The sequence below is a fragment of the Papio anubis genome, chromosome 2, assembly GCF_008728515.1.
Source record: "Papio anubis isolate 15944 chromosome 2, Panubis1.0, whole genome shotgun sequence".
In the NCBI taxonomy this organism is placed as follows: domain Eukaryota; kingdom Metazoa; phylum Chordata; class Mammalia; order Primates; family Cercopithecidae; genus Papio; species Papio anubis.
The window spans coordinates 84,281,522-84,307,092 of NC_044977.1; the positions used below are offsets into that span (position 1 = coordinate 84,281,522).

The 25,571-nt window shown below is 39.3% G+C and overlaps 1 protein-coding gene and 1 long non-coding RNA gene across 14 annotated transcripts in view; one reads left to right on the forward strand and one right to left on the reverse strand.

Moving 5' to 3' along the window:
* Positions 1–25,571, forward strand: part of ERC2 (ELKS/RAB6-interacting/CAST family member 2) — a 1,259,367-nt gene that overhangs the window by 493,343 nt on the left and 740,453 nt on the right. The window lies entirely within an intron of this gene.
* On the reverse strand, positions 184–1,109 carry LOC116273650. Its single transcript, XR_004181953.1, has 2 exons — positions 1,025–1,109; positions 184–310 (listed from the first exon to the last, which is right to left on the reverse strand). It is a non-coding gene; the product is annotated as an uncharacterized LOC116273650 (long non-coding RNA).

Here is a 25,571-nt window from a genome sequence, read left to right on the forward strand (position 1 = left end):
TCTAACTGCCTTTCCCTTCTAAGCTCAATTTATGGCTTGTACTTGTTTAACAAACACGTTTCTGAAATGGTTTTCCTCTGGCCACTGCATTTCCCCCACTCATTTCATTCCATGCCTTGGGAAGGTTTATTTTATGAGAAGGATGTATAGGTGGGAAAAGGCAAGGAAGACGATGGAAATAAGTCACTGTTGGATTATTTAATTCTATTTCTGGATTACAAATTCCATGAGAGAAATTTTCGTGATAATTCCCCAGTGCCTTTCTCCTGAGCAGTTCAGAAAATTGGCTTCAGGATGATACAACATGGAGCTGTGGATAAAAACAAAATGCAGGATGCTAAATTTAACCTAGGAGAACAAAAGATCTGCCTGTGACACAGCAACTTAAAAGCTAAATTTAATAGTGCAAAATGTTCAGACTTTTCGCTTAATAAATCACTGTGTTCTGAAAGATTTATAATACTTTTTAAAAAGTCACTTTTGAAAATTATCAATGTGTTAGTGACATATTGTACACACATGTTATTTCCTGACATTGTTTCGGTCTTAACTTTCTAACTTCATTTTTATTAGCCATAAGGCATACTTTAATTACCTAGGGCATAGCATATGGAACCAAGTGTAAAACTTGATTCATTGTTGACTGTGTGTACCTCAATATTAAGAAATGAAATGGGCATTTTGTCTGAAAACGCATCCCAGGCTTGATTCCTCCAATGTAGGAGGCCCAAGCCAATAATTTCTTCTTGCTTAAATCAAGGATAACTTCTCTTTCCAGTAAAACATAGTAATATGTAGTGATTTCTTAATCATTCAATCAATGAGTTTACTATAAAGGATGCTCATTCTAGGATTTGAGGCTGTCTAAACTTCAAAAAAAGAAAGCATCACATCAATGTGGTAGTCAGTATAGTTGCTCTATTGAGAGGCAAGGGATATTATTTTCTTCTCTGTACACAGGGTCTGCAACCCTTTATTCTGCCCCATCACCCAAACCACCAGACCAATCCATTGACTACAGTACCAAGTTATTTCAAAACAAGGCATCCTGCTCATCTACTGATTTTGTCCCACTGCTGGCTTCCAATCCTGGTGGCTCATAGTCCTTTAATACTTCTTTGCCCTCTCACATACCACACTGGGTATCCCCCAAGAACTGCCTGAACTTCATCATGCTGCAGGAAAGCCTCATTCTCAAAAGTCCCTAGAGATCTGATCAGAGATTAAGAGCATGGCCCCCAGAGAACTGCTCTTATTCCCAAATCTAATGACTCTTAATTTACTTTCTGGAGCAGAACAAATCTGGTGCATCTATGTGCAGAAACACAGACATCATAATGGGCAGTGAGGTAGGGTGGGATGGGAGAGGCTTGGACACATGCATCCAAACCTTTTCTCCAAGTTTTTGATCCACTCACTTAATGAAGCTTCAAGCTTTTCTCCTTGCCCACCTTTATCCCCCTCCTTTTGCCTTCCCGTTGCTGCCCTAACCTGTACCTCTCAATATTGAAGCGCTTGAGATCCAGGGATCCCTTTTGCTCTCACACCTCAAGTTTCCTTTCAGGGCCTTTAGTTTTTTTTTATCTACACTCTACTGTGGTTTTTTATGCTCTAGGAACTTTATTGTGTGGTAGCTTTTTTTTTTTTCTTCCTATTTCATGGTGAATGAACATGAACTCTGACTCTCAGAAGATAGGGCTGGAAGGGGTGATGGGTGTCCAGTGATTCTCTGGACAAGGGGCAGGGTGTGTTGATAGGGTGTGGCAAAATGTACATGCCAAATCTAGTTGGATGAACTTAGGAGTTACATCAAGGTTCATATCATTCCAATATCATTTAACTTGTTGCCTCAAATGAACATGATGAAGAAAATGTGCAATCATTGTGAATAATCATCTCTGGTTATGTTTTTAGTGTAGCAGGAATTGGGCAACTCTGCCCTCTTGGAAACAAAAAAGTCTTTAGAGTCCTAGAAGCTTTCTTCAACTCTGACAAGTTTCCAGAATTAACTGTGCTTTATTCCCAATGACTTCCAGGTTTACCAGTTAAAATAAAATAAAATGAAATGTAATAATTGAACTGAATGCAGAATCTCTGACTATGTACTTTCTTTATATGGCATGCAGTTGAGATACGTGTGTGTGTGCATATATCTGTATATATATATGTGTGTATGTGTATACACATATGTATTTTAGAAAAATCGCATCTAGTCTTTCTTACCATAGTTTGTGGTTTGCCCTGCACATCGCCACCTCCCAATCTGAAGTTTGGAAACTGCACTAACTCTTGAGACTTTTCTGTGTGCTGTGGACTCCATGGGAAGTTCTCCCTCCAACTACTTTTTCAGATGACTTCATTTCCTCTTCAAACTCTATGTAGACTCTTATGCTTAAATTCAGGTGGACAGATAGTAAGTACTGGGTTTGGTAAAATACAAGTGTCGCATTCCAAATCTGTTCAGGTCTCCACTCCAGTAAACTCCACTTCTGTCAAGAATGTCTTTATACACAAACCAGTGGGAAGCTGGAGAGGTTTATCAGGATCTCTGTATTGTACTCAGGGGAAGGGTTTACGTGAAACTTTTGTATTTCTAGTAACTATTTGTGAGATTAGCGTGTGACTTATGACAGATGAGGTTATCTCCAAAAATGTATGCAGCAGTTGACTAAAAAAATAAAAAGTATCCTTTGGGATTCAGTTCAAAGTCCTGCCAGAGAATCAACCAAGTAAAACCAGAAGACACAGACTTCTCCTGGGCCCTCTCAGTCTTCAGCTCACTTTGGATCCCAGGTCAGCTGATTTCTTGTTTGGGCCTCAGTGTCCTCTCTTTGAGAGGAGAGAGCCATCTTTGGAACAAGTCTTCTGGGATCCTGCCTGCACGTGGGCATCACATGTTTGGTGAAGGGGCTGTCGGTGATGGACTGTGTGCACTGCCCTACAAGCAGGCTCAAGCTGATGGCTGGCGCCTGGCAGCAGGCGTGAGCTCATTATTATACAGTCACTTCAAACACTTGTACCAAAATAAACTCTTTGTGATGTTTCCCTAAAGCTGAACACTGTGTTTTCAATCCCTTATTCTTCTAGCAAAAGATGAAGTCACTCCTCCCAGACCTCAGAGGCCTGTTGCCCAAAGAAATAATGAAAAACACCTTTCCCAGAGCATCCCTTTAGTGTCCTGCAATTTGTTCTTTGCTAGGGGCAGTTTTTTGCCCCATTCCCTCCATAGTGAGTGCCTACTGTGTAATAGGCTAGGCACTGTGTGCTGGCCCAGCAATTCCAAAAAATACCTGATGAAAAATTGACCAAACCATTTAAGAAATGCTGTGTTACATTTTTTATATTCATGACATAGCTTGATGATAATAGTAATAGAAACAACAGGAGCAGAAGCAGCAACAGTAATACATTTGGTGTTAACTAAGTGCCAGCACTGAATTAATCACTTTTTTTTAGTGTTCTTTTTAATGTTCACTTCTCATAACAACTGAGGTTGGGACTATCATTTTTTTTTTCCATATTAGGTAAGAGGAAACATGTTCATCAAAGTTGAACATTTTGCTAACTTTACACAGCTAGTAAGCAAAGGCATTTGTTTGTTTACCCCCTAAATCAATCCATTTTGATTTACAAATGGGATCTTTTGCCACTTCTGCTCCAGTTGCATAGGAAAAGCACTGAGAAGGTCTGCAGTAAGGAGACCTGTGCAGGTCTGTTCAATCCTCGGTTTTCTGAATATGGTGTTCATCGAATATATTCCATGAAGCACTCTGGGGAAAAACTGTCCTGCCAGCTGTGCAGTTAGCGTCTCCTTTCATTCTCAGATTTATCTGCCCTCTCCATGCCTCTGGTTCTTCCTGTACAAATTCTGCCCCTCCAAAGCCAGGGCAGGAGTTACCTCTTCCTCCAAAGCCTTCCCTGAGCCCACTGACCATATGGACTCTGTGCGGTGTGTTATGCCACACATGGGGGGCAGCGGTTATGCTCTTGAATGCTGTTGAATAAAGGAGCACCCACTGGGTTTGTCTCACCCCACCCTTTCTTTTCTTTGTCTCCACGGAGAGTTGCTGGGGCTCTTTCCAGAAGCTGAGTTGTCTGCACTGGACGTCATTATCTGGCTTCAGACATGAGGACCTGAGAAAAGATATCATTGGTTTTCTATCAAATTGGATGCTTGCAAGTTCAAGAAAAATGAAGACAAATAAAAGGAGAGGGGAAAAGATCTTCATCTGAACTTCTCTCACTTTCATTCCCTACTTCCTTCTTTTCCTCTCTCTCCCTCTCTTCCCTCTCCTCCCTCCTCTTCTTCCTTGACTATTCATAGAAATCCTTCTCCAAGTGAGAGCCTGTGCTGGCTGGGTGTTGAGGATATAGCAGCAAAACAGACATGATCCCTCCCCTCACCAAATTCAAAGACCAATACTTCCTGTAAGGAAGGATTTGGCCACTAAGAAAAATAATTTGTATCATTTATACTAATAATTGGAAAAACCAGGTTTCAGGTGTGCTTTTCCCCCTTTTTCCTGTTGGGGTTGAAGGGGTTATCCACAGGTCAGAAAATCATATCCTTCTTTAAAGCTCCCTTATACTAATGCTGACATTTCTGGTGAAGTGTCAGAAAATTTTATGCCCAAGCAAAACTGGTAGAAAGCCAGAAATCGGCTGATTTTGCTTTGGGTGCAAATATTTTATTGGGGATGGAAAAAAGTTGTTTTCCCTGATTTATAACTCCTGCAAACATAAAGTGGGTTCTATATTTAGAAATGGTTTTGAACCCTTGAGGCATAGCCAGGGATTGGTGCTTACACCTTTCCCATCCTGGCCTTGGTGGGACTTGCCGTGACTAATGTTTTGCTGAGCCAGCCTTGATTTATAGAACTAGTGCTTTATGCTGCTTGTTGTTTTTCTCTTTAGCTTTTGCTTGAGTTGCTGTTCTGGCACTCTATCTATACCCTCTAGAATGGTGAAGACTGAAGGAACACAATTGGCACTGTAGTTGAAACGTTTTATAGTTCAGTGTGTGTCTGAGATTCCCTGGAGAAACAACAACAGCAAAATTGAAGGATGGCCCCAGGTAGGCCTTATAAGTCATGACCTTGAATAAGAGATACCAAGTTGGTAAGAGTTAATCATTCAACTGTACTTTTTTCTAAAACCTTTTCTTTTCCCTGTTTCTCTCATCCTCTTGGCTGTTGGTTGGTACTACCATATGGATGAATATCAGCAAATAGTAAATCTCTCAAGATATGTTAGCTTTTTCTGTAAATGCTGAGAAGGGGAAGGAATTTTAAAAAAATAGTTTCTTAGTATTATTATAAATCACTTTCTAGAAAAATAATATCTTACTTCCTTTATATGGCTTTTCTTATGAAATGTGAATTCTCTCACTTCATTATGCACAATACTAGCTCAGGTTGTAGAGAAACCCAACCATCCTGTGACTGGACTTTCTTCCATATTGGGTGAAGGTGCTTGGAATTTCCACAGTGTGTAGTGTCACATTTTTGTGAAGTCTCAATTTTGGGGGAACCTATTTAAAAATGAGTGGGCACCGTGTATGTTTGTCTGAGGAAAATACATTGTTGTTATGTATAACAAATGCTTTCGACATTTTATTTTTGTGGAGGATTTTGATGATTTTAGTATTTGCTGCTCTCTCATTTTACTCTAGATTCAGAGTAATATTAAGCTAATTAAATAAGAAAAATAGAATAGAACCCAGAAATCGGCTGATTTTACTTTGGGTACAACTATTTTATTGGGGCTAGAAAAAAAGCTTTTTTTTTTTTTTTTTTTTTTTCTGATTTACAGTTCCTGCAAACATAGTGGATTCTGTAGAATTATTTTTGCATCAGAACTTTAGTTTTAGAAATTGTAGACTGGGTTTGGGGATGGGAACACATTTTCCCTTGAAGAGCCTCTATGGTTCCTTAAAAAAAAAAAAAAAAAATGGAGAGATAGGGTCTTGCTCTGTTTCCCAGACGGGAGTGCAGTGGTGTGATTGTGGCTCACTGCACCCTTGAACTCCTTGGCCCAGTGGTGCTCCCTCCTCAGCCTCTCAAGTAGCTCGAACTACAGGCCTACCACCATGCACAGCTAATTGAAATGGGTTTTTTTTTTGCAGAGGTGGGGTCTCGCTATGTTGCTCAGACTGATCTCAAACTCCTGGTGTGGCTCCTTTTCCAGTCCAAGAACAGTGAGACTCATGCTTTAACTCCAGCTTGCAGATTGACCTTCTCATCCACCTTTTTTTGTAGATTGGTAGCCATGTTAATATAAGTACCTCTCTTACTGGCATATACAGAGCTGTATGTACAATAATTTATGCTTTCAAGTAACTTTTTTCAGTGAAAGGTGTAAAGTGTGTGATTCTCACAGTGTTTTGAAGGAATGTACTATTTCTAGTGAGATTCCACCATAATTTTGAAGACATAGTGGTGAATATTAGCAACTCTTGAGACATTTTAACCTGGGATGAATGCAGGATTTCATACATAAAATTGCCTGGCAATTTTTTACTTTAGGTCCTGGGAAAAAATCCCTTTTTCAAGTTTTGAGAACATAACTACCACCTGTCTCACATGGGACCATGAAGTAACAAAATAGTCTCTCACCAGCCATTGGTGTTGGTCAACTGGAATATTCCTGTGGCTGCAGAGATCTTGATGTAATGTGTGAGTTGAAGTGTAAGAGAGTGGTTTTAAATTTAACTGCAGAACCCTCTGCTATTTAATCATATGTCAGTTTGATGGTTCCAAGGACAGCATGATATGTTGCTCACAGATAATTACCGTGGAGAGAATGAGTTGGTTATAATAATGAATAACTGAAGAATCTTCTGATAACCTGCAATGAATGGGCCTTGGTGAGAAACACTCACTGGGTAATTGCCAGATAGGTGTCCTATCGCCTTGCTGAGTGTGGGTGCTCTTCTGCCACCTAAATACGCAAAGCAGGGGCTTTTTAGGGATTCCTAAGCAGATAAAGAAGCACTGTTCTAGGATTTCATGTGTGTTGTCTCTCACAGACCTATTATTAGTTTATATTAATATGTCATTCACAGTCCAAGTTATTCAAGATGTTATCTATTGTTAGAACATTCAGTGTAGAAAATTAAATAGACCAGCTCCTGAGAAACAGCATCACCATTGCTATAGCACTTGGGACACAGTACTTCCTGTCTTTAAGCCGATCTCTGTATCTGTAAAGTGGAGACAATTATATTATAGCTTACCTCTCATGGGCATGTGGTCGAGATGCACACTGAGCGTGGAGCACAGTCCAGGCACATAGGAGACGCTCAGTAAGTGGCAGTGATTATGTATGTGACGAAGATTTTCGTGCCAAGAGTAACAGGTGAGAGTAGGGAGTTGATACAAGAGAGAAGCTGGCTGCCTCCATTGCTTTTCTAGTTGTAAAAACCTGAGTTTCCAGAATAAAGACTTTAGACATTTTCTCCCAAGCCATTGAGAGATTTTTGAGGAAAAGGTTGAAAACAGCATCCTGCTGCATGCTTCCCCCGACCCCAGGGATATGAATAAGTAAGCATAGAAAAATCAACTTATGCTTATTGAAAAGTAATCTTTATATATAAATATGTGAACTAATTCATGCAATCCTTGTTTGTCCTATATAGGGACGTATGTTAGATTTTCCTGGAACTAGAGATCCAGGATTCAGCTACTGCCTTTCTGTATTCAAGTATAAAAAGATCTGATATTGAGTTTAGAGGATGGGCTAAGTATTTAAGGGTGTTCCTTACACATTTATCTCCTTTATTCATTAACTTATTTGCTTTCATCAAATAGTGATGGTATGTCTGCTCTGTATCAGGCACTGGGATGTAACTAGCACTACACCCAGAAGCAGCATCGTGAGAGACAGAAGCAGATCCATAGTATTTATAACATGATATCTATGCAAGTGGTATAATGTAATTCACACTTTTCTACACCTTGGCTTTTTTTTCTTAGCAAACTATTTTGGAGATCTTCCCATATCCATACCTAAAGGCTTTCTACTCTTTTTCACCTCTGCATACTATTTAATTGTGTCTGTCTCCTCTTGAAGGACTTTTAGGTTGTTTCTAGTCTTTTCCTCTCATGCAGTCTGCTAGAATTAATCACTTTGAATAGACTTAATTTCAAATGTATGTGAATATATCTGTACGATAAATTCCTAAATGTGGAATTGCTAGGGTAATATGCTTATAATTTTTCTAGATTTTACCACTTGTCCTCTACAGAGGCTAAACCATTTACAGACCCATCAACAATGTGTAGGAATGCCTCTTTTTCCATAGAGGCATTCCTGACAGAGGCATTGCCAGTGCCATGCGCTTTTCAAACTTTGTCTTTGTTAATATGGGAGGTGGAAAATGATATTTAAGTGCAGTTTTGATTTGCTTTTATTTTATTACAAGTGAAAATGGACATGTTTAAATGTGTTTATAATTTGTTGTATTCTTTTATTGGTCTTTTTCTTATACAATTTGTAAAAGATTTTTATATATTAGGAAAATGATATGTTTGTTTTTGATCTGAGCTTTAAATGCTCCCCCTGACCATTTGTCACTTTTCTTTTGATTTGGCTAATGGTGGTTTTTGTTATGCAGATTTTTTTTTACAAAATTATTTTACATAGTCAGAAGATGTATTCAGTCATCTCTTTTATGTCTTCTGAATTTTGTATCATACTTAGAAACCCCTTCCACGCTACAAGACTATAAGAACAATTGTCCTGTGATTTCTTTTAGTAATTTCATGATTTGTGTCTTAGTCTGTTCAGGCAACTATAACAAAATATAGACTGGAGAGCTTCTAAACAACGGAAATGTATTTTTCACAGTTCTGGAGAGTGGAAAGTTCAAGATCAAAGGTACCAACAGATTCAGTGTCTGAAGAGTGCCTGCTTTCTGGCTCATGGACAGAACCTTTTTGCTGTGTGAGAACAAGGTGAAAGGGGTAAATAGGCTCCCTTTGACTTCTTTTATAAAGGCACTCATCCCATTCCTAGTCGCCTCCCAAAAGGCCCCACCTCCTCATACCATCACTTTGGAGGTTAGGATTTCAATGGATGAATTTTCCGGGGGCACAGTCTCTTAGTATTTTTATGTTCTGATTTTCTGCATTTAAGTCTTTGAACCATCTGGAATTTATCTTAGTGTAAGGTATGAAGCATGGATATAACTTTATTTTTTTTCCTAGGCCAAGTGAAGTTTCAATGTCACTTTCATCGTTTGCTCTTCACTGGAGTTAGACGGGCCCAGGTTAAGTTTGCCTAAGTTCACGTAGTTTCCCACTTTAAAACAGGACACACTCTTACTTGCTTGTTCAATGTCCGTCTTTCAGTCTAGAGTAGAACTTTGATCTAGAAAGGACCTGTCTTATCCAACCAGTACCTGCAAAAATAGTAGATACTTAATAAACACTTATAGAAGAAACAATGTGAGTTGTGAAGAAATGGAGTTATAAGGAGGTAGAAATTATGAGTAATTTGAAGCTGTAAAAAAGGCATTTGGAGTGGAATGTGAGTCATCAAGGCAGTGATGGAGGGGAACCAAGTCAACAGGGGGTGAAAGGTGAGCCAGCTTTTGCTTCATGAGACAATAGAACAACCCTGGGTCCAGAGTCACCTTGGACCCAGGATGGGTTTTCCGTGCTCTTCTCTATGAGACCCAGAAGGAATATAATTTTCTTCTTTTTCCTCTTGGGAAATCTAATTTCTCAGGTTTCCTTGGTTTCCGTGAGACCCACCTGTATAATCGAGATCCCTGGCTAACTGTGGCAGGATGTAGGAACAAGTGTGGAAAATGTGGCCAGAGTTAAGAACAAAGAGATGTTGGCCAGGCTGTGTTTTAGATGCTTTGGGATCGCTAGGTAGCCCTGCCCAGTAGGCAGATTGGAATGAAAATCTGAAATTTGGCAAAGAGGCATTACCCATGGTGCAGGGTGACAAATTCTATATGAATGTCATGGACATTCAGAGGAGCGAAGAGTTGGAAAATTTCTATGAATTGGTGGTATTTGTACTGGACTAGAAAAATGGAAAAGATTTTACCAGATGTAGAACTAGATGGAGAGCCTAAGCAATGGCAAGAGAGGTGGGAAGATAGAAGGCACGCTCAGAAGAAACGGGACTGTCTGTAGCTTAGGCTCTGCAGTAGGGGAAAGAGGGGCAGAAAGGGCCAGTCCAGACAGAGGAAAGCCTTGAGTGCTGAGATGAAAGATTTTGAACTTTTTGAGCCTGGGATGAACATAACGAGGAGTATCTTCTGGGAGGATTAATCCTGAACCATCTTTGTGCTGGAGGGGTAGGCAGTAGCCCAAGCTAGAAGCAATAATGACGAATAAGAAGAAACAGGTTTAGGAGACGTAGGGATAATTAATGAAAATTTTTAAAAGACAAAAGCACCCAAATCTTCAGCCTGTGTCTCTATCCTCCTTGTTTCCAGAAGAACAAGGCCGTGTTTCCACAAGAGCCAGCAAGACAGGAGAAACAAATAAACAAAAAAGCTACTAAGAGAGCAGGAAGAAAATAAAAGCATGGTGGAAGAAACTTTGCCTAAGTAGCTTGCAGTTATTGCTGTTGCTATCATTGCAGCAGAAATAAGAACAGGTTTTGTTGAGTACCTGTTTGTTCTTAGCTCTGGTCCTATGCCTTCTGCAAGGTTTAATTTATGTTTTTTTGTTTGTTTGTTTTTATTTTGTTTTGTTTTGTTTTATAGCAACTCCAAGATAGTAGGTGCTATTACTCAGTCCCATTTTTGAGATCAGGAAACGAAGGCTCAGGGAAGTTAAGTAACTTGTCCACTCTTATACAACTATTAAGTAGTGGAGCCAGGATTCAAACTCAGCCGTTTCGGTTCCAGAGCCAGAATCTTAAACACTGTGTCTGATTCCAAAGTAAGGCTTTTTGTGCTAGTATAAATTGATTTGGCTCAGGCACTCCTGGGACCATAGGGACCACTTTTTATTGTGCTTCTTTTGGGGTGGAAAGCTATTTCTATAATACAAAGGATTCCAGGCATTGATGAAAACCTCTTATAATGGAAGTTGAGAAGCTGTTTGTGTTGGCAGTTCTAGCAGCTTTTTTGAGCTGCTGGTCCGAGTCTTTGCCCTCTCTTGAGCCGGAATGTGAAATTCCTGTTTTTGAAGTGAGTTTGAGTGGGCCTGGTGAGTGGGCCTCCATGGAGGCAGTGGCTTTGTAGACTGGAGACAGTCAGCTCTGGATGCGCTTCAAGGATCATGGACGGCAGAGATGGGGGAAGACCTCGGTCATCCATCCTTCTGCCTGCTTAAGATGGCTCCCGGCGGGGAATTCTGGGGAAGCAGCCAAGAGAAAAGATGTATTTCCAGGAGGGGTTTTCTGCTTGTTCCAGGAATCATTTTTTGGGACAGTTCTTCATGGCCCCACACAGTGTGATTAGAGAACCGCAGCAGCATCAAAGCCGAAAAGAAATGAAGGCCTTTGTTTTGATATATGATGGTTTTCCTTTTGGAAAACAACTCTCCGAAGGAGAGATGGACTTCTCTGCAGCACAGTATCTGTATCTGCCTTGATCTTGTCTGATACAAGTGGGAGTGCTGGCAGCACATAACAAAGACAAGGGCTGAGAACTCAAACCACGTATTAGCCTCTGTCCGGCTAGTAATCACACTGTGGAATCATTCCTTCCTCATCGTTATGTCAGGTCAGAGGGTAGGTATCATGCCATCAAGATGTAGGGTCTTCCTCCTACAGAGCTTAGGTGTTTTTTATTTTTTTCCTTAAACTTTTAAACTTTAAACTTTTAAGCTGTGATGACTTTGTCGGTATGCCTGATAGAAAGGATCTGTGCTGGCTTCTCAGTTCTCCCAGCTGCTGGAGAGAGTGGGATTTCTTTCCTTGTTTTGTTTTTTGGTTTGTTTGGTTTATCTTCTCATCTCTCATAGACATCTTACTTTTATATAGTTTTCTAAAATTAAAATGTTTGGGTAGAGTGACTAACTAAACTTCCCTGCATTTTAAATGCTATTTGTAGGCTGTTTTTATCATACGATCAACTAAGTTTTGTAAAGTTTAAAAACACATAAGACCTTTCTAAAACCCGATATTAACTCTGTATTTTTAATGTAATTTTGGGGGAAGATAATTCTAAGTGCCTTTCTTGGAAAACTGCACTCTCATTTGTTAAGCAGTTTTCATGGGCCAGTGTCTGTGCAAAACACTGATGTGCGAGAATTTTTCTAATCCCGACAACCCTGGAAGGGTAGTGTGATTTGCAAAGGGCATATGAGTAAACTGAGGTTAGTGAGGTTATTGGTAATCTGCTCGAGGTCACTGGATTTGAACCTAGGTTATCTCAGGAGCGATGGGCATGTGGGAACAGGCACACATTAATATTTCCTTACATGCCATCATAAAAACAATTTTAAAAAACTTATTCTGAAGGCAGTGGGAGACAGGATTGTGTTACAGAAAGACGTCTACCTGTTACTTCCCATACAACCAAAATTGGACTCATCACCACTTATTTCACCCATCCTCCCACTGCTCTATATATTTGGCACTTAGGTGTGGAAAGTGGCACAACATTCACCTGCTTATCTAAGGTAGAAAACTCTAAATGGCCTGTTGCTCATCCCTCACTATATCTAATCCAACAGATTCCATTTCTTTCCTTTTGTTTCCCCACTCTCAATGCTGCTGTCCCATTTGCTAATTTGGCCAATTGCAGTAGCCTCCAGAGAGTCACAATCTGTCCCAGTCTCTGTCTTATACTCCAGATAAAATCAATGAGGCAATAACCTGTGCCTGAAAGCCCCTGTTGCCTCCTCCTCACATGTTAGGCAGAATATCCAACTCCACCTCCTGGCTTTATAAGCTCTTCACCATCTGGCCCTAAGTTGCTTTCAAGTCATCTTAAACTCTATGTACATACAATGTTGCTCCAACCCCTCATTCCCCATTCAGTGTTTGCCTTCACCCAATGTTTTCTCATTGTCTGCACTTGACAGACCATTCCCATCTCTCTATATTGGAGCATACTTTTCCTATTGCCTAAATGACCCTTTCCGTCTATATACCTGCAAACCCCTATACATCTTTGAGGTTCAAATTTAATGTAGCTCCCTGATTTCTCTCAAAAGACAATAGTTCCACCCGGTCTACTATAAAGACACATGCACACATATGTTTACTGCAGCACTATTTACAATAGCAAAGACTTGGAACCAACCCAGATGCCCATCAATGATAGACTGGATTAAGAAAATGTGGCACATATATACCATGGAATACTATGCAGCTATAAAAAACAATGAATTCATGTCCTTTGCAGGGGCATGGATGAAGCTGGAAACCATCATTCTCAGCAAACTAACGCAGGAACAGAAAACCAAACACCACGTATTCTCACTCATAAGTGGGAATTGAACACTGAGAACACATGGGCACAGGGAGGGGAACATCACACACCGTGGCCTGTTGGGAGGTTGGGGGCAAGGAAAAGGAGAGCATTAGGACAAATATCTAATGTACGTTGGGCTTAAAACCTAGATGATGGGTTGATAGGTTCAGGAAACCACCACGGCACATGTGTACCTATGTAACAAACCTGCACGTTCTGCATGTGTATCCCAGAACTTAAAGTAAAATTTTAAGAAATTCACAAATAAAAAGCATTTTGTTATCATTTACCAACTCCATGTTTCTCCCTTTCACTAAACTTTGAATGGTTTAATGATAAAGATGATAACCTCTTTGTTTTTGTGTTCTCAATGCCTGACCCATGGCTCATGTTTCATAAATATTTGTTGGATGACTAGATGGATGGATGGATGGATGGAAGGATAGATGGAATGATAGGTACATTGATTGGCATCAGGGAAGCCAAATGGGAGCTATTTCAGTGTCTGGACAATGAAAGCAAAGGTATGAGCTGAGCTAGTATCAATAAGAATTAAGGGGAGATAACTATTTTGGTAGATATTTTAAATTAAAATGGTAGAGCACAGTGATCTATTGTGTGTGATGTGCTGGGAATATGGAAGACTCACTCCTCTTTGACTCCCAATCTTGGGTGGTTTTGATGAAGATAAAGAGTACATAAGATGAGGGTGATTTTGATTATGAGGAGGCAACAGTTGAGATTTTAATTTTAACATATTGAGATGTATGTAGGATATCCAGGATTGTTCAACAGACATTTGAAAATTTGAGGAAGGTACAGATCCTTGCACCTCCACCACTCAGAGAGTGATTTCAGTTCCTGTCTGGCATTCCTTTTTTCAGCTCCATTGTCTCTCTCCAGCCCCCTTCTTTATGCCCAATCTATATGTTACTGACATGGAAAGATGTCCAAGACATATTATAAAATGTATAGTATTGTCCACTGTATTTTTAAAGGAGATGTGTCTATGCTTGCATTATGCCTAAAAAATTTCTAGAAAGATTGACAGAAAACCCTTAACAGTGAGAGTGGTTTATTGGGGAAGATGGAGGGGCAATATAAGTTTTCTTTTTATAAACCTTTTTGTACCATTTAATTTTTTATTACTAGCATTTGTAATTTTTTAATTAAGATATATTCACATACCATAAAATTCACCCTTTTAAAGTGTATAATTAAGGGATTGTTAGTATATTCACAAGGTTGTGCAACCATCACCACCCTCTAATTCTAGAATTAAAATTTAATCACCCCAGAAAGAAACCCCATGCCCATTAGCAGTCACTCTCCGCTCCCTCATTTATTCCCTCTTTTCCCCAGCCCCTGGTAACCACTAATCTATAATATTTTCTCAGTATTCAAGTATTTGAGACCTTTTGTTTAATTGGGATTATATATTATGTGTTTTTGTGTGACTGGCTTCTTTTACTTTGCATAATGTATTTGAGTTTCATCCACATTATAGCATGTATCACTATCTCATTCCTTTTTACTGATAATATTCCATTGTGTGGGTATACCACATTTTGTTTATCTATTCGTCAGTTGATTGACTTTTAGGTTGTTTCCAGTTTTTAGCTGATATGAAAAATATTGCTATGGACATTCATGCGCAAGTTGTTGCTTAAATATATGTTTTCACTTCTCATGGCTGTATATCTGCAAGTGGAATTGCTGTGTCCCGTGGTAACTATGTTTAGCTTGTTGAGGAACTGCCAAATTGTTTTCCAAAGTGACTGTGCCATTTTACATTCCCACTAGCAATAAATAATTGTTCTAAATTCTCCACATTCTCACCAGCACTACTTCTTATTTTTCTTTTTGACTATAACAATCCTATCGGGTGTAAAGTGGTATCTCATTGTGGTTTTGATTTACATTTTTCTAATGACTAGTGAGATTGAAGATCTTTTCATGGTCTGATTGGCCATTTGTATATCTTATTTGGAGAAATGTCTGTTCAGATTCTGTGCCCATGTTTAATTAGGTTATTTGTCTTTTTATTGTTGAGTTGTGGTATTTATATATTCTAGATACTAGACCCTTATTAAATATATGACTCTTAGTTTTTCTTGTATATTAGTAATTTTGTTACCCGTATTACTATAATAATTAGTAATATTGCTAATTAGTCATTGTTAGTATTTGATATGTCCTTTTAAAATCCTGTTCAATACATATTTAATCTTTTTAATAAGTCATAATGGGAATAGTTTTAAAAATTTTGCTCTCAGAGAAAGTAAGTAAAATTATGATTTGTGATTTGTACTATTATAATTAAATATGTTGTTTATGAATAAATTACTAGTTGACAGCTTTATATTGGCACTGCTTTTTTGATGGTTCAATGAGGTACTGCTAGGGACAGTTTGTCAAAACTTTAAAATAAAGCATAACCTTGACCCCAAACATATATGCTCCTGCAACACACATGCGGCCATTTATATGAAATACATGTTTCCTCTCTTTTGGTAATGTCTTAGCTACCTTTGAAATGGACTCTTACCTTGAATATTCACTTAGTTTTTATGTCTACCAGTGTGACTGAACTTCAAAATTTGAGCTACTTCCAACCAAATAATTTACCCATTTAAATGCTCAGGGTATGGCCTCATTTTATAGTGCCATAAAATGAAATTTAAAAAGCCTCTCCAGAGAGCTGTGATTACCATTTTTTTCTTTAGTTGTTAGCCAAGCTAATAAATATTCTTAGCAGTTCTGTCATCGTATGTCATATAAAACTAGATCTAATGATCAAACCTAAGAGAAGATCCCACACAGCCTTCTGTGTGGCTCTAGAGGAAGAAGCGATTCACCTGATTATTAGATCTTTGGGTTTTCGGAAGCAGGATTTAACACTCAACCCTGAGAAGGATGTGTGGAGGTGCCCTTGCAAAGGTTGGCTTACTGCTGGTCAACTGGCTGCTTAGGGAAATGAAGGTAGAACTGTGTGGCCCTGTGATGCGATGTGTTCCTCAGTTGTCACTGCAGAGACACTTGGCTGGGACTGGAGATGGTCATACTGGCTTCTCTCTTCATGTGTATACAATGGTGAGGATGTGTGTGTGTGTGTGTTTGTGTGTGTGTGTGTGTGTGTGTATAAAATTCCTGACCAGCGACTTTCCAGTCTTCCAGCTTTTCTGGCTCTCCAGCATACCATCTTGGGTTCTATAGCACATGATCTCTCTTTCCAAAAGTATCCATTAAAGCTTGGGACCTTTCTCAATTTTTGACAGCCAGTAATTCATAAAGGAAAAATGAATTAAGTCCATTTTACCTTTACATTTCTCCTGTAGGGCAGGAGAGTTGTTTGGAAGTGATTGCTGCAGGCTGTTAAGACAGCTACTTAGCTTTCAGGGCTGGCAAGAGAAGGATGAAAAGTAATGAGTTAACCTGCTAAGAATTTGGCCATTTTAATCATTCGAGTCTGGGTATATTTTGTCTCCATTTATACTGAGTGGGGAAACAGTTATCTTGATAAGCAAGGATTTATCTCACCCTCACCTCTCAGTGGCTGCCTGGATTCAGAGTAGAATAGACCCCTTTATGTAGCAAAGGGAATGGGCATGTTTTTTATGAGTTAGAAAAAGAAAAAAAGCCACTGGTATTTCTTTAAAGTTCTTATCAGCAAAGAGCATTACTGAGAAATCCAATAGGGTAGTGATGACATTCAATTTTATTTGTACCAGGAATGCACAGATGGCTGGAGTTAGCAGCTATTCATTTTTAGCACATATCTCTCATTATTGTTAGTGAGAATTACACAGACCTATCAAAGGTGGGAAATAGAGGAGAGTCTGTAGTATCAAATAAATGTGTATCATTTTTGTGCAAAGGTCACATACTTTGAATAATTCCTTTCTGTAATTGTAACTTCCCATTGTTAGTTTATTCTTGCTGAATTTGTATGTTGTCATGGTGTTTTTAATGGCCTGAAGAAAAGCATTTCAGCAAACTGCACAGGTCTGAGGCTTATAATTAGTCATTGCAGCCTGTGGGCTGTTACGCAAATAGCTCAATCGAGATGTGTTTTTATGTAAAAGTTCCCCTTGATTAATTGCCCAGGAAATGCCTTCAGTTCATAGAGATTTCTAAATCTATATCATAAATATTCTACTCCCAATAATTTGTTCGGTGAGAAAACTATGATTCTTTTTCTGAATCATCATGTTTTCAGGTGTTGCCGGGAGTTTTCTTTTAATTAGTTTCCTTCAAGCAGCAACATAGAAAATAAACACCAGCAGCCAGGGGAACTACTGTTCCTTGTCATTTGACTTCTGCATTTGGAATGTAAACCAATATGCTGATTTTCTAGAATATTCATATTAAAATGCTATGTTAAAAAAGAAAAAAATAGAAAATCAAATAATTAAAAATATAAGAAAAGCAGATTTGAGTTCACTATGAAACAAAAAGTTATTAAGAATTTGACACTCTATTTTTGAATAGTGTCTGTTTTGTGGTGCTATATATACCACAGACTGGGTAATTTATACTGAACGGAAGTTTACTTCTCACAGTTCTATAGGATGAAAAGTCCACAATCAGGAAGCTGGCATCTGGTGAGGGCCTTCTTGCTGCTTCAGCCCATGGTGAAAGGCAGAAAGGCAAGACAGGGCAAGAGAGTACAACAGAGACAGTGAGAGAGGGCTGAACTTGTCCTTTCATAAGGAACCCACTTCCAGGACAACAGCATTAATCCATTCATAAGGACGGTTCCCCCATGACCCAAACACCTCCCATTTGGCCCCCACCTTTCAGCATTGCTGCATAGGGGATCAAGTTTCCAACTCATGAACTTTGGGGGACACATTTAAACCATAACAGATAAAATGTTGCTTTCTTCATGGGTTGGGCTTTGAAGATGTTGATTTTATAGGGGTTTTCAGTTTCTTCAGTTGGGAAAGGGGCAAGTTTTTCTTGTAAATTTCTTCTTTGAGGGAAGAATTCTGATTTTATAAGGTACAACAAGAAATAATTTAGGATTTATACCAGAAATAGGGCCTAATAGTAATCAGAATCACTGCATGGGCTAAGAAATATGAGGTTGAGACCCTATTATCAACAAAACACCTACTTTTTGAAAATCAATTCCTTTTTTTCTGCTTTAGTTTGAATTAATGAAATATTTTTCATATTCATCTAATTAGTATTGGTGTTTTTCTTAAAAAATTTGACTTACTACCTAGAAGTATAGAGAAATCCGTCTATACAATATGACTTTAAATTATTTCTCATTTCTAAATTATGCTACAGCTATGTTTAATAGTTATCCATACATTATCCCATAGGAATTTTCAAAAACTTTAGTTATTTCTCAAACCTCAGCTATTCACTGATAAACAATTTCCTTAGATGCTGTATGAAGAATATTAGAGTAAGCTTACTCCTGTCTGTTTTCAAGGAGTATCAGATAGTTTTTAGTCTTTGCAATGTCTATGTTATACAGAAGACAAAGCCTACGTGTAAAAGAGAGATGCCCTCACAAGCACTGTTTAAGGATATGTGTGTGTGAGATAAATATAAATATATATGTGTGTGTGTGATTGTGTGTGTGTGTGTTTATCCTCTGATGTGAAAAAAAATGGGTATTTACTGAGTTTTCTGTGGTGAGAAGGAGAGAAAGCACTTGGAACAGCCCATGGTGGGTGGGAGTCATGTAGCTTTCGATAAACAGTCTTACAGCTGCATAATGAGTTTTTTCTTTTTAGTAGTAGGATTATCCTGGTTAACTCTGATAAAAGGGAATTAGCAAGTATGGTAAATCAGAGGTATTCAGTTAGGAAAATGACATGAATTTTGGAGTCTAATAGATTGGTGTGAAGCCCCAGCACTGCCTCCCTCTAGCTGGATGAGCCCTCTAAGCACGTTGCTTTCCTGCTCTTCCTCATTTTTCTGGTCTATGCAATATCTATGTCATAAGATTGTCATGAGGATTAAATGAGGTGTGTATACAACATGAGCATTGCCTAGTCCAACTAGATGCTGATGAAATGCTACATTCTATGGCATATGTGCTTATGCACCTGAATTGGAGATCCTAGTGGCTGCTCTGTGGATTTTAGATGGGGTAACATTCCTAAATGTTTGGCCCCCCTGCCCCTGGGAGCTCTAGAAACATTGCTGTCCAGGTGGAAACTAGAAAGGGCATGAAAAACTGTGGGTTCCCAGGATTTTCGTGAATCCCACTAGATAAAGATCTTATAATGACTGTAGTGTGGAGGATTATGTACATTGAGGAAATAGGCTTGGTCAAGAAGAGGGAAGGCCTATGTTCCAGGGGTCAGGAATCTGCACATGGGCTCTCAAGACTTATTTGACCCTAGCCCCTTGTTTTTTGCTTTTGTTTTTATTTTTGGTAACGTTATTAACATACCCTAGAGCTAGTACTGGTAGAATGCTATTTGGAAACCACCGGGTTAGGAAAAATATGTCATCAGGTGAAACTGAAACAGGTGGCATTTTAGCAGTGGATTGTGGAAGTGGTTGTGTTGAGGCAATTGTGTGGGGAAGTGGTTTGTTCTGTCTTCTCATTTAATCATGGGGAAGTGGTTTACGCCCTCTTTGCCGATAATTCTGCCACTTTCTTATCCTTCATTGATTTTTGCTTCATCTACCACCCACCACCGATTCTGTTTTACTCATTCACATTAGACTAAGAGAAAAGGTTTGAGTTACGAGAAGAAGAGTGGAAAGATCAGCCATTTATTTTTGTAGTGTGTTGTCATGGGGATAAATACTTGGGAAAGTGTAAGGATGCATAAATTACCATAACCCCTCATTGACCATAAGTTAAGCCTTCCAGATGCCTTAAGTTGCATTAATGAAAATAGTTTGGAAGAAGTTTGGGACAATGGAAAAATGAAGTCTGTTAGGTAGATACTAATGTGAATAGTCCCTAAGAACTGTTTGATATGGTCAGTAAAAAGATTATGAAACATTTAGAAGGAAGAACACAAACATAAAAATAAAACAAAGGTTTAAGAAGTTTTAAAAAATAACTAACATATAATATGGACATTGGTTAATGTTCAAATCTGTGCTGTCCAATAGGGTAGCCATTAGCCACATGAGACTACTTAAATTTAAATTAGTTAAAATTAAATAATATTTAAAAATCACTTTTACAGTTGCATGGGCTGCATTTTAAGTGTCCAGTAGCCACATGTGGCTCATGGGTAGTCTACTGGATAGCGTAGAAGTAGAAGATTTCCGTAATTGCAGAAAGGTCTATTGGATATTGCATATGAGAGACAGGATTCTGACATGGTCCCATGATGATCTCCACCCCCTGGTTTTCACACCCTTGTATGATTTCCTCTACTTGAGTGTGGGCGGGTCTTATGACTTGCATCTAGCTGATAGAATATGGCAAAGGCTATGGATGTCATTCCCGTGAATAGGGTATATCATATGGCAAAGGTGATGGAGTACCATTGCCATGATTATGTTATGTTATATGAGACTTCCTCTCAGCAGACTGGAGAGAGATTCTCCTGCTAGCCTCAAAGAATCAAACAGGCATGTTTTGAACTGCTTAGGTAGAAGGCCACATGGCAAGGAACTTTGGGTGGCCTTTCAGACCTGAGAGAAGCCTCCAGTTTCTAGCTAATAGCCAGTTAAAAGCTGGGAACCTCAGGCACAGAGCTGCAAGGAAAAGAATCCTGCCAACAACCTGAATGAGCTTGGAAGCACATTATTCCCCAGTTAAGCCTGCAGATGAGAACTGCAGTCTGGCTGACACCCTGATTTCAGCCTGGTAAGACCATGAACAGAGGAACCAGCTAAGCTGTGCCTGGACTTCTGACCCACAGAGGCTGTGAGATAATAAATAAATGTTGTTTTAGGCTGCTAAGTTTGTAGGAATTTGTTATGCACCAATAGAAATCTAATTCAGTGCTGGTCTAAATTATTTTTGGGTTGGTCCAATAAGCCACACCTCAGATGGACCAGATCCTAAAGAGTGTATAACTTGCTTTATTACAGCTGGTGCTTTGCCTACCTCATAGAAAAAAAAAAGAGATTGTAACTTCCAAAAGGGAATATCTAGGCCTAGTTAGTATGTTCCATTCTCTTTTGTGGCAAAGGCCTCAGTAATGTACAACAGTATTTTATTATTTTTGTATAGCATAATAGATGCCATGATCTTTGACATCATCAAAACAATGGTTCAAATTCTGCATCCCTAACTTTTTAACTATATGATATTGGGCATATTATATAACCTCTCTAAGCCTCTGCTTCTTCATCTATAAAATGGGGATAAAGTGCCCTCCATATAAGGATGTTGTTTCATTTAACTGAGATTTTAGTTTTACAATGTTTAGCACAGGATCTGATACATAATTCAACATTTCAAAATGGGGGATGCTTTCATTATTTAACAATGTTTTAAAATGGATTTCTGATAGCAAATAATATAAACTCCAACACATTACTTCCATACTCTAATTTGGAAAATCATCATATAAGATTTTATCTTCTTATACCTCCATTTTATTTTATGTCTGGACCACTGCAGCCCAACTTCAGATTGGATGCAATAAAAATAGGTCTTGCATACACGAAGTGCCCCTTGTGCTCATAGGCTGCCTTGGCTGTATATTGTCTGGGCAAATCGCCCTCAACCTCTGGCCAGACTGTGGAATGTTGGTTTCCTCCAGCGTTAGCCCCCAGGGGGTCAATTTTCACAGTTTCCATATGTTTTTATATTGCTCCAAACTGTAAATACAGCTGACACCCTACCAAATTGGCCCTAATGTGCCTGTGTCTAACAGTGGAGTCGTAGGCTTTTAGAATGATACAGTACTCCATGGAATTGTGGTAATTAAATGAATGTTTTGTTTTTAAAGTGTTCAGATTCCATTTTTTAATTTGAAAAGAGGTAAATGATGTGCAAAGAGGAGATATGAGGTGGGAAGAGGGCAGGAGTTTTCATCTTATGTCTTGCCCTGTCTTGGGTTTGCCCCTTTGGTCCTGAAGCTCTGTCCTCAGATCCGTTACCTGATATCTGTATTGTCCTTGCCCTTTTGTCCTTCTCTTACAGAAAGGGAATGTTTTGTTGAGCTTCTGTTTCTATCTTCTCTTATTTTGTTATCTCCAAACTCTTTGTCTCAGATTTAATCTGTTTGTACAGGAAGAAGAATCAGACTCATTATGATACACTTATGTTCCAGAATGTGAAATACAATACAAATTTCTGCTTGTAGGGCTTTATCCATCCATAAAACCTTGTAATTTTTTCAAAAGGTGATCACTTTGAGATTAATGGGTTCAGAGAATGGAAATTAACAGGGAAATTGCAGGGTTCCCTTGTTGGTTTTGTGTTCTGCTTCATAGCTGAGTCCTCATTTCAGTAACTGTTGCTGCCCCGTGGCATTTAAGTTGCTGAGCTCTCACCTTCAATCCTGAAGCCCTTCTGGTGGAAAGCTAATGTTCCCAAATTATGACTTCATCTGTATCTTGTTCTCTAATAGTCAATCAAGCTACTGGCCAGGGGCATCCTATGAAGTTTGGAGTGGTGTGTCTTGAAGTAGCTGAACTATAGAACAGACACAGTATCCTGAGAGTTCCCATTTGTGCTCCATAGAGCTTTGTAGGGTTGCTTTGGGGAAGGGAAAGTGGGACAGTGGTAGGAAGGAACTCTGCAACATTCTGCAAAGTTGGTTGGCATAGCACACAGGTTAAGAGTTGGAGATAGTCTCTGAAGTCAGAATGATTGAGACTCCTGGCTCTGATATTCACTAGCTCTGTAACTTTTGACAATTCCCTCATCTGTAAAAGGAACAAACAAATAAGACCTACCTAGTAAGGCCTTTGCAAGAATTAAGTAAGTTAATATATGTAAAATGCCTAGAGCACATCATGTGATGTCACGGAGTAAGTAATATGAGCATTTGCTGCTATGATGATTATTGTCTCATGTTCTAGACCAGTGTTCAGCAAATTCTGGCCAACAGGCCAAATCTGACCCTGCTACTTGTTCTTACAAATAAAGTTTTATTGCAACACAGTGTATATATTAGTGTATATATGGTTAGTGTATATATTAGTGTATATATTTTCTGTGGCTATTTTTGCACTGCATGAGAAAGTAGAGGCAAAGTTGAGTAGTTTTGACAGAGGCCATATGACCTGTGAAGTCTAAGGTATTTACTATCTGGCCACTTACAGAAAAAGATTGCTGACCACTATTCCAGACTTTGGAAAGGCTTTCTCAGTGGCATAAATGAGAATAAACCATCAGTCTGCTGTGAACTATGTAGATTTTAAAAATCATCTGTTGAATACAAATTAAATTCAGAAAGAGTTACTCAGGCTTTTTTTTCTTTTTTGACCTCAGCCTCTTAGATTTCCAGTTTAATTTTAAAAATTATCTTTCTAGGGATGAGAACTCTAGGTTGTCATTGTTACCACCAGCTAATAATACTCAGTATTCATCATCACCTACCGCCCTGAGGACAGTAGGACTTGGCATGTCAGGGTGCAAAAATGGAAGGCCAGTGTGGCTTGGGGGAGGAGGATGAGATAAGACTTGGATGGTAGGAGTTAGATCTGGTAGAAGTCAATGTGAAGAATCAGTCCAGGTTTTTTGTGCCTTTTTTTTTTTTTTGAGTGGGTATCATTTCATTGATAAGGAACTGACAGTCGCTTTATGAAATTGAATTTTTTTAATAGAAAATGCCTTTCTGAAAACAGATGTAAGAGAGCAAACTTAATTTATGCAAATCCTTAGATTTAGAATCCTTATTCCTAAATAATTTTAAGAATTCACATAAAGCATGTGGCAAAATAGGGGGACTTGTTTCATCCATTGACCAAAGTGAGGGTCGGTTCCAGAAATAAATAAAATTAAATTAAATTGTCACCAGCAGAAATCTGTGGGTGACAATGGACTAGGCATTGTGCTAGACCCTGTGTAGAGAAGACAAGAAGATAGGTGTGATCACTGTACAGAGGGTGCCTATAGCAGAACAAGGAAGACAGGAAAGGAGCAGAAGTGTGGTGAGTTCATGGCAAGGCAGGCATGGTGTGATTTGGGAGTTAGTAACAGGAGGACCTAAGTTTCTTGATAGGCCAAGACAGCTTCCAGAGGACATCACGTTTATACTGGGGTGAAAAAATAAATATGAGTTATCAGTGATGAAGGAAGGGGCAGGGTGGGGGTGAGGTAAACAGTTTCTAGAAGAGGAAACTGCTTGTTCAGAGCCGTGGAGGACAGTAGGACTTGGCATGTCAGGGTGCAAATGGAAGGCCAGTGTGGCTTGGGGGAGTAGGGTGAGATAAGACTCGCACAGTAGGAGTTAGATCTGGTACAAGTCAGTGTGAAGACACATGGATTTTTTTTTTTTTTTTTTTTTGAGACAAAGTTTTGTTCTTTCACTCAGACTAGAGTGAAGTGGCATGGTCTTGGCTCACTGCAACCTCTGCCCCCCCAGGTTCAAGTGATTCTCCTGCCTCAGCCTCCCGAGTAGCTGGGATTATAGGCGCCTGCGACCCCACCTGGCTAATTTTTGTATTTTGAATAGAGACAGGGTTTCGCCATGTTGGCCAGCTGGTCTCGAACTCCCGACCTCAGGTGATCCACGCCCCCACCCTCGTCGGCCTCCCAAAGTGCTAGGATTACAAGCATTAGCCACCATGCCCGGCCAACACATGGATGTTTTTACAGGCAGTGGAAAACCAATGAAAAGTTTTTCAAAGGAGGAAGATATAATCCCTTTGTATACTTTCTGCTGCCCAGCAGAGAGTGGATTGGGTGGACAATTGGAGCCAGCATCCTCGTCCAACTTGGAGATGGCGGTAGCTTGGGCCAGAGAGGACATGGGTGGGACTCATTCCTTCACTCTAGTGAATGTCCTGGAGATGGACTCCTGCTTGTCTGGTGGTGGAATAGTCCATAAGGAATTCAAAATGCAAATAAATATATGATTACAAATTGGCTGAATGCTGTGAAACCAGTGTGTGGGGTGCTGTCAGAGATTCTCAGTGATAAGAGCGGCGTCCTTGCATTTGATGCCCAGAAAAGGGCCTTCTGAGGAGGCATTACTTCAGCTGAGACTTAAAGGGTAAAAGTCAGTTGTGGGAGGAGTGGTGGCTGTGGAGAGGAATCCCAGACAGGGAGAATAGCCTGTGCCTA